This window comes from Bos javanicus, chromosome 13, assembly GCF_032452875.1.
Source record: "Bos javanicus breed banteng chromosome 13, ARS-OSU_banteng_1.0, whole genome shotgun sequence".
NCBI lineage: Eukaryota > Metazoa > Chordata > Mammalia > Artiodactyla > Bovidae > Bos > Bos javanicus.
The window spans coordinates 2,152,671-2,168,386 of record NC_083880.1 but is presented as its reverse complement, the minus strand read 5'-3'; the positions used below and the strand labels follow the sequence as shown (position 1 = coordinate 2,168,386).

Below are 15,716 nucleotides of genomic sequence, written 5' to 3'. Positions count from 1 at the left end.
AATTCCAAAGAAAGGCAATGCCAAAGAATGCTCAAACTACCGCACAATTGCACTCATCTTACAGGCTGATAAAGTAATGCTCAAAATTCTCCAAGCCAGGCTTCAACAATACGTGAACTGTGAACTTCCAGGTGATCAAGTTGGATTTAGAAAAGGCAGAGGAAGCATAGATCGAATTGCCAACATCCTTTGGAACAGCGAAAAAGCAAGAAAGCTCCAGAGAAACATCTACTTCTGCTTTATTGACTATGCCAAAGCCTTTGACTGTGTGGATCACAAAAAAAACTGAAAAATTCTTCAAGAGATGGGAACACCAGACCCTCTGACCTGCCTCGTGAGAAACCTGTATGTGGGTCAAGAAGCAACAAGAAGCAACAGTTAGAACTGGACATGGAACAACAGACTGGTTCCAAATTGGGAAAGGGGTACATCAAGTTGTATATTGTCACCCTGCTTATTTAATTTATATGTAGAATACAATATCAATATCAATAACCTCAGACAAGCAGATGATACCACCTTTATGGAAGAAAGCAAAAAGAAACTAAAGAGCTTCTTGATGAAAGTGAAAGAGGAGATTGAAAAAGTTGGCTTAAAACTCAACATTCAAAAAACTAAGATCATGGCATCTGGTTTCATTACTTCAGGGCCATAGATGGGGAAATAGCGGAAACAGTGAGAGACTTTATTTTCTTGGGCTCCAAAATCACAGCAGATGGTGACTGCAGCCATGAAATTAAAAGATGCTTGCTCTTGGAAGAAAAGCTATGACCAACCTAGACAGCATATTAAAAAGCAGAGATATTACTTTGCCAACAAAGTCCTGTCTACTCAAAGCTATAGTTTTTCCAGTAGTTATGTATGGATGTGAGAGTTGGATTATAAAGAAAGGTGAGTGCCAAAGAATTGATGCTTTTCAACTATGGTGTTGGAGAAGGCTCTTTAGAGTCCCTGGGACTGCAGGGAGATCCAACCAGTCCATCCTAAAGGAGATCAGTCCTGGGTGTTCATTGGAAGGACTGACACTGACACTGAAGCTCCAATACTTTGGCCACCTGATGCAAAGAACTGACTCATTGGAAAAGACGCTGATTCTGGGAAAGATTGAAGGCAGGAGAAGAAGGGGACAACAGAGGATGAGACGGTTGGATGGCATCATGGACTCAATGAACATGAGTCTGAGTGAAGTCTGGGAGCTGGTGATGGACAGAGTGGCCTGGCGTGCTGCAGTCCACTACCGTCTAGTTAAGTTAAGTTAAGTAGTAAGTTTAAGAAGGTAGACGGGCCCCTGGGCTGGAGCTGCTGTCTTCAACTAGAGTAAAATTGAAGCTTTGTTTTCCCTAGTCCCTCAGGACAAAGTTAATGGCAGCAGCTGAGCTCTGCTGGACTCAAGAGATGACCACTTGTGAAGTCAAGGAAACATCCCTGACTGCCCAGAAAGGTCCTTGGGGGTAGAAAGGAGGGGGCGCCACCCCCAGAGTGAGTGATGCCGAGCTTCCTACAGGCCTCTGCACCAGAATCCATCTTGGCAGAAACATGCTCATGCATCTTAGGGAGGGCCTTAGGACAGGTCACATGCGAAAAAGAAATGAGATAATTGTACAAAGGTAAACAAAGGCCAGAAGAACCGTGATATATAAACGATTTAAATGCTTCTTTACTGTGCTCCTCCTCATTAGGGAGGATGCCCACATCCTTTCTCTCTGAGTGTGAATTTCTGATTTGTGCATTTGTATTTTGGTCTTTGTTTACTAAGTTTTTTCAGCAGTTATTTCTTTTTGGCTGTTCTGGGTCTTTATTCCTATGCACGGTCTTTCTCTAGTTGCAGCAAGCAGGGGCCACTCTTCATTGCAGATGTAGCCCTCTCTTCGCTGCAGAACACAGCTCTCGGCCTGCAGGCTTCCATAGCTGCGGCACACAGACTCAGGCGTTGTGGCCCATGGGCTTAGTTCCTGGGAAGCATGTGGGATTTTCCCAGAACAGGGATGGACCCGGTGAACCCTGCGTTGGCAGGCGGATTCTTAACCACTACACTATCAGGGAAGGCTGATTCTGTCTTAAATAGGCTGTTTCCCTGTGTGCATTCCCACAAGTGGTGCTGTGCTAATAATAATAAATTTTGTACCTGTTTTTATAGTTTTTGCCTCCTTGAAACATTGTTGATTTCCAATGGGGCAAGAGCCAGGACCACTTTGCTTCTAGCCTCTAGCCCATTGGTGGACTAGCGACTAGAATTCCTAGTTTTCGTTCAGACTACGCAGGATCAAATCCTGGACAGGGAACTAAGACCCTGCTTCAACATTGCTTACTGCTGTCTCTCAGAGAACATAAGCAATGAAACATGTCTTCCATAAAAACAACAAAACCAGAAGTAACAACAAAAACATTCATCATCATTTTTAGGATGAGGGAATTCACAAGAAGTTGAGCTTAAAGAAATGCCATTTTCTTACTTGAGAAGGGACTTCAAAATGATTCACTTTAAAATATGCTGTATATGTCCTCTGACTGTTTATTCATTCATACTTGGATGAACTCTTATTAATTTAATGGCTGGGCCACACGCATGAACAGAATGCCATCCCGAAGAAAATGCCTCCAGGATGTCCTTGGGGCCTCTTCACCATCAGCCTGGAGAACCACAAGGCTGCGCCTATCAACCCTAATTAAAGGATGCACGGGCATGCACTGAGCTCCTGCTCCCTTGCGGCCATAAACAAGGCTTGAAGGAGCAAACACGGTGCCCTTTCCTATTTACACTTCAGATAGGAAAAAAGCAAAAAAAACAAAAAACAAAAAAACCCTCAAAACTAGCACTGTCCACAGGAAACTAACATAACACTGTAAATGAACTGTATTTCAATTTTTAAACATGTTAAAAATAAACAAGCACTGTCATTTTAGCCACTGAATTTTAACTAAGTCCTTTAGCACAGCACAGTCATACTCTAGAAACCTAAGTAACTAGCTCCTCATATTTTATTTTGTGTTGTTGTTCAGTTGCTAAGTCATGTCGGACTCTTTACAACCCCATGGTCTGCAGCACACCGGGCCTCCCTGTCCCTCACCGCCTCCCGCAGTTTGCCCAAGTTCATGGTCACTGAGTCAGTGATTCTATCCAGCCATCTCCTCCTCTGCTGCCCTCTTCTCCTTTTGCCTTCAATCGTTCCCAGCATCAGGGTCTTTTCCAGTGAGTTCGCTCTTCGCATACTCATGATTTATTTCCTCTAGTGTTGTACTGGTACATTTTGTTTTCAACAGCTCCTTACGCATCAAGGCTCCTTAAAATCAAGCCAGCCCAGATTTCCTCCTCTAGTTTCCTAGTGCACGTGTGTCTCGTCTTCCCATAAATAAGTCCTTCCTACGCCCTTGAAGAGCATGAATCTCCAGTATTAGAGTCTTCCATGAGACTGACTCAGACGCTGTTTCACGGGTGAGATGCTTCTATTCCTCCAGAGAATACAATTTTCTTCTACCTCAGCGAACAAATGAAGAAATATAAACGCAAAGAAACCTTACAGAGAGGCAAAAAAATATAAAAGTGAGACAAACAAATCTACAGCATTTTAGAAAAGAAAGACAAAGGTAATTGATTATGCAGCAAAAGCTGATGTAATTACAGAGAAAAGAAAAAGAAGTTGAGGATGACTAAACTGAAAATTTAATAAGGCATTCATAAGGGAAAATGATGGCGCTAAAAGTAATTACCCAAAACGGAAAGTATCACCATGACCGTCAAAATTAATGTGCTATTCATTCCTATGTATCCTTATTTGTCTTTCAAGCTAGGTGTCTGCAAACTATAGCCCCTGCTTTTGAAAACACAGTTTTCTTGGAACTTACACTCATCTATGGACTGTTGAATGTTCTATGACTGCTGCCATGCTACAAAATAGTCGTGACAAAGACCGTATGACTTTGCAAAACTTAAAATATATAATATCTGGTCCGTTTCAGAAAAAGTGTGCTCACCCCTGTTCTATGCCTTTCCAGTGTGAAATGACTGACTACATAAAGACTACCTACGATAACAGTGGTTGATTGCAGAGAGGGCCACACCCCTTCCCCCCTCCTGAAACCACACTCCTTCCAAGGTAACTTGGCAGCCCCTTCTGCTTTGCAAAGCAGGTCCCCACCTGCTTTGCTCTAGAGCAGGCAGCAGAAACAAGCAGGAAAGAGCGTGTCCCATCTGCTTGCATGAGGTTGACAGAAGGTAGGGTGGAGATGAGATGGTCCTTCAAGACCATCCTAAATCAATCAGCCCCCAAGTTGGACCAGCAAACATTTGAGTGTGCCCAGTCCAGCCCAGATGGCTGACCCACAGAATCAACGACTATAATTAATAAATGACCATCAAAATTAATGTGCTATTCATTCTTCTGTATCCTTATTAATAAATGGCTGCAGTCTTAAACCACTGAAGGGTGTTAGAACATGCCATCTCAATATATGTCACTTTGCATATGTGTTATTCTGAGTCGAAAGCAAATGGAAATCAACAGGTGCAGAAAGAAGCCTTGTCAGAGCTTCCCTCATCTAATTAAAAGCAGAAACTTCTGAGAAATAAGGACTTCCATGGAGCCTAGCTCCAGGGAGTTCGTAGCCATGAAGAAGACAGAAAGTCAGCACCAAGATGAGTCTGCACAAACCTGACTAAAATACCTTGATCTTGCATTAGTTTCACCATGTATTTACCTTCCCACAATTTTCTACTCCTAGACGCCCACTGAGACAGGTGAAAGGACTGGCCCAAGGTCATAACTTGTAAATGTCAGGGTCAAGGCTCCAATCAGAGTCTTTTGCCCTCAGGTCCACTTACTTCCAAGAACTTTCCAAACGATACAGACCTTTGATTAAAGACCTCCTGCTCTGGTTGCTGATGGGCTCTAAGCTCTGGGGGTTTGAGGGCACAAATGACATTATCCGCACTGTTGTTTCAAAGGCCAGTCAAGAGGAAGGAATGGGCCTGGGTGTTCTTGCAAAAAGCCTGGCTAACACTAGCTCCTGCAGCTTTGTTCCAGCGAGGTTAGGGGATTGAGCGCTCAACTAGGGCCACACCTGTTCCATCAAATGGGGAAGAAGGCGCAAGAGGACAACAGCAGGACGGCTGTGAGGAGGCGGGGGTAACATCAGAGGCACCCCAGAGGAAGTGCACACTCTTCAGACACATCTGCTTCCTAGCTCCCCTTTTCTAGCACTGAGATGTGAAGAAAACTGCCTATGGGGAAACACCCAGTAAGAGGAAGAACTAAGACTCCAATTCATCTTAAATCAGACTTCTGGTGTTCTCGAACCTGACTCTGTATCCCCAGAGTGCCCTCCCTCTCCTCTTACAAATCCATTCTCCGCACAGCTAAACTGTTACCAGAATGTAAACCAGATCACATCAGTCCTTGTGAAAATGGCTCCCATAACACTCAGAAAGAAATCCAAGCTCCCCACCCACATCATACAACCTCCGAGTCTCACACTCAAGTGTGTGTCCAAGTCTCTTGAAGGACTTGTTAAAACATATGCTGCTGGACCCATCCCCAGAGTGTCCATCAGATGGGCCTGAGAATCTGCATTTCTTTAAAAAAAAAAGAACAACATTATTTTTGGCTGTGTTGGGTGTGCAGGCTCTTAGTTGCTTGGAGCACATGGGATTTTAGTTCCCTGGCCAGGGATTGAACTGGTGTCCCCTGCATTGCCAGGCAAATTTTTAACCAGTAGACCACTAGTGGAGTCTCTAGAGTCTGCATTTCTAATAAAGTTCTAGGTGATGCTGATGATGCTTGTTTGGGAATGACTTTCAGAACTGCTGTACATGATGAGGCTTCTGCCTACTTCTCAGATTTCTGTTTATACATCATGCCCCCACTCACGATGCCCACTGCAGCCAGGATGCCAACAATGGCCCTGGGAGTGGAGGACGGAGAAAGGAACAGAATGTCTCCATTTGTTCACCCTCTTGAGTAATTTACTATGCTTGTCAACTCCCCCTTCTGAGCAATTTATTTTTAACTAAAACCTAGGTGATTTCTGTATACGCAAACTGTTTCTTGGGTACAACAAAACATAAAATGATAAATACTGTTCATTTTAGGGAGAAGAACCACATCAGCACATCCATAAATAACCCATTCTCTAGCCTTCTATTTGCCAGCATCAGAGCCCACCAGATTCTTGGACTAGAAATCCCAATCGTGTTTCACACTCCTTACTCTTCCTCGCCTTCTAAATCCACTGGGTTAGGAAATCTAATTGATTTCCACCCTGAACCTCTTCTCTGATGTCCTATGTGTCTAAATGACTGTTCAGCCAGTCATTCAATCCCACCTCTACTCTCTCAGACACAAGTAATCAGGCATAACCACTTTCCAGTCATATTCAGACCTTCCTCTTTTCCTGCTTAAAACACACACACACAGAACGGTTCACAGCACTTTCAAGATCTAGCGCCAACGCCTTTCTGGAGAGTAGAGCACTTCTAGAGGGACACTGCTCATCTCTGCAGCTGTGGCTCCAGCCTTCACCCTCCCCAACAGCAGCTGGACAAACCACCCCCTGCATCCCACAGCCGGGCCCCTGCCCAAGGATGGACCCTTCCCTCATCTCAGCTGTGCTTTGATCCACTGATGGACTCACCCAAACCAAAGGGGGCTTGCCCTCTGAGGCCTCCTCAGTCCCCCAGACCCACTGCTCAGGTGGTCTCCTGACCCCACAAGAGGCACAACCCACTACTTCCCTATCACAGCGTGACTGTCAGGAGAGCGGGGCTGAGGGTGGAATGACACCGAGGGCCGCAGCTGAGGGCCTGCAACGTCAAACCGAGATGCCGGGATGCACGTCAGCGGATGAAACAGTGACACGCCGCATTTTTTGTTTTGTTTTACACGTCCAGTTCTAGCAGGGCCTGGCGTCAGAAGACAGCAGGATGAAGCCAATAACTGAGCTCATCATCTACCAGGCACATGTAGTATAGGTTCCTTAGGATAAAAATTCAGAAATGGAACTCCATGGAACTCATTTCCCTACTTCTCCTCCCCTTTCCCAATGTGAAATTTACTATATTTGGTTTTGTGATTGGCTGTAAATAATGGACACAAGTCTCTATTTCATGCACCATCAACCATCAACATTTCCTCCCACTGAGACTATAAAGCCTCCAGTTTTTCCTCTGACTCCAACCATTTCTACTTTCCAAGACCTATCTGTACCCTTACTTTGCACTGACAAAGGTAACAGATTTTTTTCATTCTGTTCTGTCAATAATAATTAAATATCATGTCTACTGTTAGGTTGACTCTAAGCATCAAAAGACTAATGAATGTGATTGTAACTGTTATTATCATTATCATGACTCTGTAAGTATCCATCATTGTAAACATAAGTAATAGGCTACAATTCCACCCTCTACATTTTGAGCCAGATATCCTGACTCCATGGATACAATTCAGTTTAAACTATCCAAAACCTGAGAATGAGATAAAAATATGGCTATGTATTAATATCCATTACATATTTTACAGGAGCAATGTCTACAGGGCCTCTCCAAGGATGATTTATTTCTATAGAAGAATGTCCCCTTTTTTTGATGTGAACCATTTTCAAAGTCTTTATTGAATTTCTTACAGTATTGTCTCTGCTTTATGTATTGGTTCCTTAGCCGTGAGACGTGTAGGATCTTAGCTTCCCAACCAGGAAGCGGACCCATATCCCCTGCGTTGGAAGGCAAAGTCTTAACCACTGGTCCACCAGTTTAGTCCAGGAAACTTACTGTTCTCTAGGGCAGGGACATGGGCTTCCCAGGTAGGGCTAGTGGTAAAGAACCCACCTGCCAATGCAAAGACTTAAGAGACACCAGTTCAATCCCTGGGTGGGGAAGATCCCCAGAGAAGGAAATGGCAACCCACTCCAGGATTCTTGCCTGGAGAATCCCATGGACAGAAGAGCCTAGAGGGCCACAGTCCATGGGGTTGCAAAGAGTCGGACATGACTGAAGTGACAGCACAGCACAGGGCAGTGACTGGTTTAGCATCTGCCTGACAAAACGCCTTGTCTCTCTTCCTCCGGTGCTCTCACAACGAGCTTTATCCTCCTGCTAGTGCCGTCACTGAAGACCTAAATCAATCTGCAAGTCGAAGTACACTCTGTGCGGGTGGTGCTTTTGGCCTTTTGAACATTACACTTGGACGACTCCGCGCTGCAGTAATGGACAGCCCAGGCGTGTAGGCTGCCTGGGCCTTGGGAGTGCCCCTGAGGTCTACAGCCCAGCTTCGGAGCTGCCTTGGAGACAGCCACATTCAGCCTGTTCCACTCAGCCCTACTTCAGCTTCGACTGATCTGCCATTTCCATATTCCTCTGGGGTTGGCAACTGCCTTAACTGTTTCTGTTTTCCTAGCAGTGGTTGTGATGTCTGTGTGCAGGGGAGGCTATTGAGGGTTTCCGTAGGAGGAGCTAATAAACACCAAGGCTTAGCCAGAAAAGGCACTCCATCTGGGCAGCTTGCCTCAGACACAGAGTCCCAGGTGAGGAAAAAGGCAGCCCAACCCACTCTGGGATCTGGGGTGTGGGGACAGTGGCAGCTGAGGGGAGTCATCTAATAAGACATCTAAATCTCTGCTCCGGCTACCACTGAGAAGAAATGGCTGATGAAACTGTAGATTCCAATTAAGTGAACTGAGAGTTCCTTCTGCACGTTGGGAAAAGAGGATGGTATTTTAAAATCTGCCTGTAGTTTGAGTTGATTGTCTAGAAAATTGTGCTGTCCAATAAGATAGCCACCAGCCACATGTAGCTATGTAAATTTTAATTAACATTAAGATTAATAAACTCAGTTCCTCAGTCCCACTGGCCACATTTTTTTTTCAAATGCCAAACTAAATTAATTTTGTTAAGAGAAACTGTTGCACTCTAAGAAAAATGAGTGCAGTCTAGATTTTGTGCTTGGGTTAGGAGGGAAAGGGGATTCCCAGGTGGCTCAGTGGTAAAAAGTCCACCTGCCAAGCAGGAGACCCAGGGTCTTGAAGGTCCCCTGGAGAAGGAAATGGCAACCCACTCCAGTATTCTTGCCTGGAGAATTCCACGGACAGAGGAGCCTGGGGGGCTGCAGTCCATGGGATCGCAAAGAGTCGGACACGATTTAGCAACTAAATGACAGCCGCAAACAGGAGGGAAAAACCCTGAGATTACCAACCATGTATCACAATCCTCTTAACATGTGGTAAGAGCAGCCAGGGTACAGACCATGTCCATCATTGCAAATTTCTGCTGGTGACCACTTCTCGAGAAGGACAACATACCACTTTGCTTTCAAGGGATAAACGTCTTCAAACTTTTGGTTTGTTTGTTTTAAGTACATCCGTTCTCTTTCAAGATTATGCAAACGTGAGGTCTCACAAGAGTCTGGACGCAAGAGTTTGAGCTGGACCGGGAGCCACACTGCGCAGGGTGAGAAGGGACCAGAATTCCCCCTGTTCCTCCTGGGCTTGAGAGGGCATTTTTGTTGTTTTCATTTGGAGAGGAGGAATTTCATATGGGGAAAAACGAAAAGGGTGAATTATGAATTAGAAAAGGATTCTGAGGGAGAGGTCAAAAAGTGAAAGAAAAATAACAACAACAGGTCTCTTGGAAGAGCGGGGTGAAAAAGAAGGTGGCACAGAGACAGCTGTCGGCCCTACTGAGATTTACTCCTCAGGATCTCCACTGTGTCCTGCTGAGTGCTGGAATTCGCCTCTGCTCTCACCAAACCTTTAATAAAGGCCTGTTTCACACAGCGCCCTTATTCCTGAGGTTTGGGGACATAATGTGTTTAGGGAGGGAGATAAACGGGAGCAGGGGGCAGCCCTGGGAACAGAGTGACAAGGAAGCACTGGGAAAGGACCTCCCTGGCGGCCCAGCAGCTGAGGCCCCACGCGCCCACTCAGAGACCGAGGGTTCTGGCCTTGTTTGCGGAAATGGGATCCCGCACGAAGCACAGCGCAGGCCAAAAAGTTAAAAAATGAAGTAGGTCAGATGCTATACTTAAGAGCAGTCACAATAAAAATAAAAGGCAGGCACTGAGGAGATGAGTATTTCGAGGACGCTGTAAGTACCAAGGACTTCTAGGAAAGGCTGGGGAGGGTTCTCATAGCCAGGAGACAGGGTCTTCTGGCTTTTAATAAGGACCCAGAAGGGAAGTTAGGAAGCCAGCGGAATCAGAAACACGTGGGCTGCACGCGTACTGCCGTTCCTCTCCTCTGCAAGAGAAACGGCTCTGAAGATTTTTGCATCACTTGTTGCATTACTTAGAAAACAAAACAGGTTTTGCATGTAAGTAATTTAAAAGTCAAGTAAAGTTAGATAAAGAGCTACTGAAGCGGCATGAGAATACAATCAGAGGCTACAACGCAGGCTGCAGTTTCTGAAATTTGGGGCTACCTCAAAAGAAATCCTTCAGCAGAAATAGTAAAATAATACTTAAATACAGTTGCACTGGTTACATTTCTTGTCAAAAGAATACATATTTTTAAAACAGTGTTTAGTGAGTATTTTTATTTTTTTAATCTGACCTAGTGAATGCTCACCCACTGATTTGAACACTTCCCTGCCTTCTTCAAACCAACACGTGGAACACAATTTAATGTTTACCCGATCCCTGGGGCCGTCATGATAACGTTAGCTGCCACACGGTGCTGAAGGCATTCAACACTTCCTTCACAAAAGGCCCCTTTGCTGTGGCGTTTGTGGCATGATCAGGTTGTGTTCTAATTCCTGTTCCTCCCACTTGCTGCCAGTTGTCATTTCTCACTGCTGTTCAGGCAAAAAACTGTAGAAACAAGCCTTATCTATTTATATTTTGTTGCCTTAAATATTTTAATGGCCGTGGCTCCAAAGAACCGACTCTTACAAGATAGGATAATACAGTTGACCCTTGAACAACATGGGATTTTAGGGGTGCCAACCTCAGTTCAGTTCAGTTCAGTCAGTCAGTCGTGTCTGACTCTTTGCAAATCGCAGCACGCCAGGCTTCCCTGACCATCACCAACTCCCGGAGTTCACTCAGACTCACGTCCATCGAGTCAGTGATGCCATCCAACCATCTCATCCTCTGTCGTCGCCTTCTCCTCCTGCTCCCAATCCCACCCAGCATCAGAGTCTTTTCCAATGAGTCAACTCTTTGCATGAGGTGGCCAAAGTACTGGAGTTTCAGCTTTAGCATCATTACTTCCAAAGAAATGCCAAGGCTGATCTCCTTTAGAATGGACTGGTTGGATCTCCTTGCAGTCCAAGGGACTCTCAAGGGTCTTCTCCAACACCACAGTTCAAAAGCATCAATTCTTTGGCACTCATTCTTCTTCACAGTCCAACTCTCATATCCATACACGACCACAGGAAAAACCATAGCCTTGACTAGACGGACCTTTGTTGGCAAAGTAATGTCTCTGCTTTTCAATATGCTATCTAGGAGGGCAATCAAAAATCTGACTATAACTTTATGGTCAGGCCTCCATATCCGTTGTTTCCACAGATTCAGCCCTCTGAGGACTGCAAGCTTCTAAGGTAGGCATTTGGGCTTCCCCGGTGGCCCAGTGGGAAACAATCCAATGCAGGAGATGCAAGAGATGTGGGTTTGATCCCTGGGTAGGGAAGATTCCCTGGAGAAGGAAATGGCAACCCACTCCAGGACTATTGCCTGGGAAAGCCCATGGACAGCGGAGCCTGGCAGGCTACAGCCCACGGGGTTGCGAAGAGTTGGACACAACTTAGAACTAAACAACAACAACAAAAAATGGTAGGTATTTATTGGGAAAAAAATCTGTGTAAAAGTGTACCGTGAAATTGTTCATGTTCAAACCTATGTTGTTCAAGGCTCAACTGTAATAAGGAAAGCTGGCTACAGTCTGTTTGAAACACTCTTTGGCTTTCTGACTTAAAGGGAAACCTCACTAAAACGGAGTTGGGAGGCCAGGAGGGGGAGCTCTCACAAGCGACCACTGCATGTAACTACATTTAACCTCTTTGAAATGACCTTCTCTGAGGAACTGAAAGCCAGGAAGTCTTTTTTAATTATCTTCTGGATTTCCAGAGCCTGGGAAACTGCCTCAGAATTATCAGTTACAGAGAAGAATCATCACTGGAGAGAACCATCAAATGAATACAGGCCCCCCAAAGGAAAAGATGTTACATGGCCTCTCCCACAAGAAGTCAACCAGCCCAGCAGATCGCCCGTGAGCAGCAGCCACTCCGCACCCCCCTCACTTTTCTCCAGTGGATTTTTATTCAAAACAACCCTTCCCAACTTCCTTTTTCTCTCAACAATACTGTTGCCCTCCTTCATTAGCTGGACTTGTTAATGGCTTTTTTTTTTTTTTCCAGTCTTTATTGAATTTGTTACAATATTTCTTCCACTTTATGTTTCCTGGACTTTTGGCCACGTGGCATGTAGGACTGTAGTTTTCTGACCAGGGAGAGAACCAGTACCCGCTACCTTGGAAGGCAAAGTCTGAACCACTGAACCACCAGGGAAGGTCCCTTGTCAATGGCTTTTACTATAGCGTGTTTGTCTCAAATTGCAATTCCTCTGCTATTCCTAAATAAACACATTTTTGATGGTAAAGTAACTTTTATTTTTAAGGTCAACACCAATTTTATACGTTTCATGAAGAGATATATTTAAGAAGCTAAATTTTTTTTTACTTCTCATCCTAGTAAAATAGCACTAAAGAAAGTTGAAAGCTTAATGAGATTGTATTTAATACTTGTTATGATCTCTTTTCTTCTAGCTTTATCTCATTTTCAGAGGAACCTGGAAGAAAGCAAATGCCTTTAGAAAGTCATCAGTATTTTCTAAATATAAGTGAGTTGTGATGATTAATAACTAAAACCAAAAAACCATCATGAGAAATAAAAATGATAGGATGATGATAAACTTCCAGTTTATCAAATCACATTACAATTTACCCCAAAAAAGTACTTTTTCTTTAATAGGTTTCTGCTTATATGACAACAAAAGAAACTCTCAGCCAGTGACTACATTTAATCTCTGCAAAATGACCTTATCTGAGGAACTGAAAGCCAGGAAGTATTTTTAAATTATCCTATAGATTTTCAGAGCCTGGGAAACTGTCTCAGAAAACTGCAAATCTTTCGGGGCACTCTAGCAGATTCAGGGAGAGATGTCTCTTGTCAGCTCATGGTGAAGGGCAATTGTGATCATCGTGGCGGCACGGGGACTCAGTCTAGACCCGGTGGACCTGGCAGAAAGCTTGGAAATGCATCCAAGCTAGTCTTGGCTTTCTTTGCCAAGGTGTGAGAAGTGGATGAAAGTAGGCAAGTGAATTTACTTTGTGGGCTTTCCTCATAGCTTAGTTAGAAAGGATCCGCCTCCAAAGCAGGACACCCCGGTTCAATTCCTAGGTCGGGAAGATCCGCTGGAGAAGGGATAGGCTACCCACTCCAGTATTCTTGGGCTTCCCTGGTGGCTCAGCTGATAAAGAATCCACCTGCAAAGCAGGAAACCTGGGTTCGATCCCTGGGTTGGGAAGATCCCCTGGAGAAGGGAAAGGCTACTCACTCCAGTATTCTGGCCTAGAGAACTCCATGGACTATACAGTCCATGGGGTCGCAAAGAGTCAGACACAACTGAGCAACTTTCACTTCTTAACTTCAGGTTTGAACTATATCAAATTGTTGATACTGATCATTTTTAACCTAAAAGATGAAAATGTAACATGATTTAGCCTAATATTTTGAATGTGTTGAAGTACAGATTTTCATATGGATCTCAGGGATTACTATGTCCTCTCACCTTTTCAATTATCAAGAAAATGTACAAACTATAATAAAACCAGACTGGGTTGGGATCAATTACATCTAAAATCCCTTTTGACATTAGATATTAGATATCTAATATAGATATACAGTGAATCTGGCAGTTGCAGGCATTCTGCTAGTCCCTGGAGAGAAAAAGATAAGTAAAATATGGCCCTTGACCTCAAGAAACTCAGGGTATACTACAAGAGATGAAAAAATTAAATAAAAAGATGAGTACAGTGTAATATGTGCAAGGGTACATTAGAGGTAGCACAGCTGCTAAGTCGCTTCAGTCGTGTCCGACCCTGTGCGAACCCATAGACGGAAGCCCACCAGGCCCCCCATCCCTGGGATTCTCCAGGCAAGAACACTGGAGTGGGCTGCCATTTCCTTCTCCAATGCATGAAAGTGAAAAGTGAAAGTGAAGTCGCTCAGTCGTGTCTGACCCTCAGCGACCCCATGGACTGCAGCCTTCCAGGCTCCTCCGTCCATGGGATTTTCCAGGCAAGAGTACTGGAGTGGGGTACCATTGCCTTCTCCAAGAGGTAGCACAGAGGAATGATCAATTCTTATTGAATGGGTCAAGGAAGATATTAAAGAATAAAGATTTCTCATTTGGGTTCTAAAGGATGAATAGGAATTTGCCAGTGAAACAAGGAGGGATAAGTACATTTCAGGAAAAGGCAGCAGTATATACAAAGCATGAAATAGAATAGTTCATTGGGGAAATTGTAAGTGTATTGTTAATGTTAAAACCAAGAATGTGCATAGAAAACTAGTGGGGAACAAGATTGGAGAATTAGGTAAGAGTCAAATTACGGAAGGCCTTGTATTTCATTCTGATGCATTTCCTTCATCCTATAATACAATAGAAAGTCATGGAAGCATTTTAAATAGAGGAAGAAGAGGTTCTGATTTACATTTTCAAAAGATTACTCTATGTCGATGGAAGAGGAAAAAAAAAAAAGAGAGAGCGTAGAAAAAGACTAGAAAAAAACTACCAAGGAGTTAAGAGTGGTTGCCTCCAGGTGGTAGAAAACTGTTTTCTGTTTCTTCTTATAGCAGAATGTGGTTTTCTGTTCTTTCAGAGAAGCAGTAAAGCTTCAGTCATATAAGTAACTGTCACCCTAAAACGCCGATTCACTACAGAGAACACTGACCACATTTGAGTCCATCCTTTTCTTTCCTCAATTTTGTTTACACAAAGCAACTATGGTGCAAACCAAGAAAGCATCATGCTACACGCTGTGGAAAAGCCAAGTCAACTAATCACTGAGTTGTGTCAGCCCATAGACCTCAAGAGAAAAGCCTGATGATGTGAAGCTCTGGGAAGCCACATATCATATATTCCATAGATTTTGAAATGAACCAATTCTGACTCTACATGAAGTCTGAGCAGGTTTTGCATCTTACTTCACCGTAGAGGCAATAGAGTTTCATCACATACCCCTCCCAAAGTCACTTCAAAGTCAAGTAAAATCTAAGAAAAACAACATATTAACAATGCAAAGGGGCTGAATAGACTGGGGAACCCAAGCCCCTGGTTTCTAGAAAATCTGGAGCCACCGCCTCCTTGCAAGGGCACAAGCAATAAATGGTAGAAGCAGAAGTACGCAAAGCTTCGGTTAACTTGGTCCGTATAAATGAGACGAGCAAAGCAAGTGACCAGCACAAAGTCTGATCGCTATTACATGTATGACAAATAGAAAGTTTTATGAGGAAAGAATGCCTAAAGCACTTGATTAAGCAAAAACTATCAGTCCATGAAACCCATCTGTAAAATAAGCATAATTGTGGCAATGACCTAATAAGGTCATTGTAAGGAGTTGAACAAATACTACACAGGAAGTGCTTAGAAAGTTTTCTGGCACACATTGAGCACACGATAATTTATACTGTCATCATCCTTATTATAGCTGGCGCAGAGACAGTGCTCAAT

At 44.0% G+C, this 15,716-nt stretch overlaps 1 protein-coding gene across 12 annotated transcripts in view; it reads right to left on the bottom strand.

Annotated features, from left to right (window-relative positions):
* Positions 1-15,716, bottom strand: part of PLCB4 (phospholipase C beta 4) — a 482,736-nt gene that overhangs the window by 183,365 nt on the left and 283,655 nt on the right. The gene's annotated exons all lie outside the window — the stretch shown is intronic.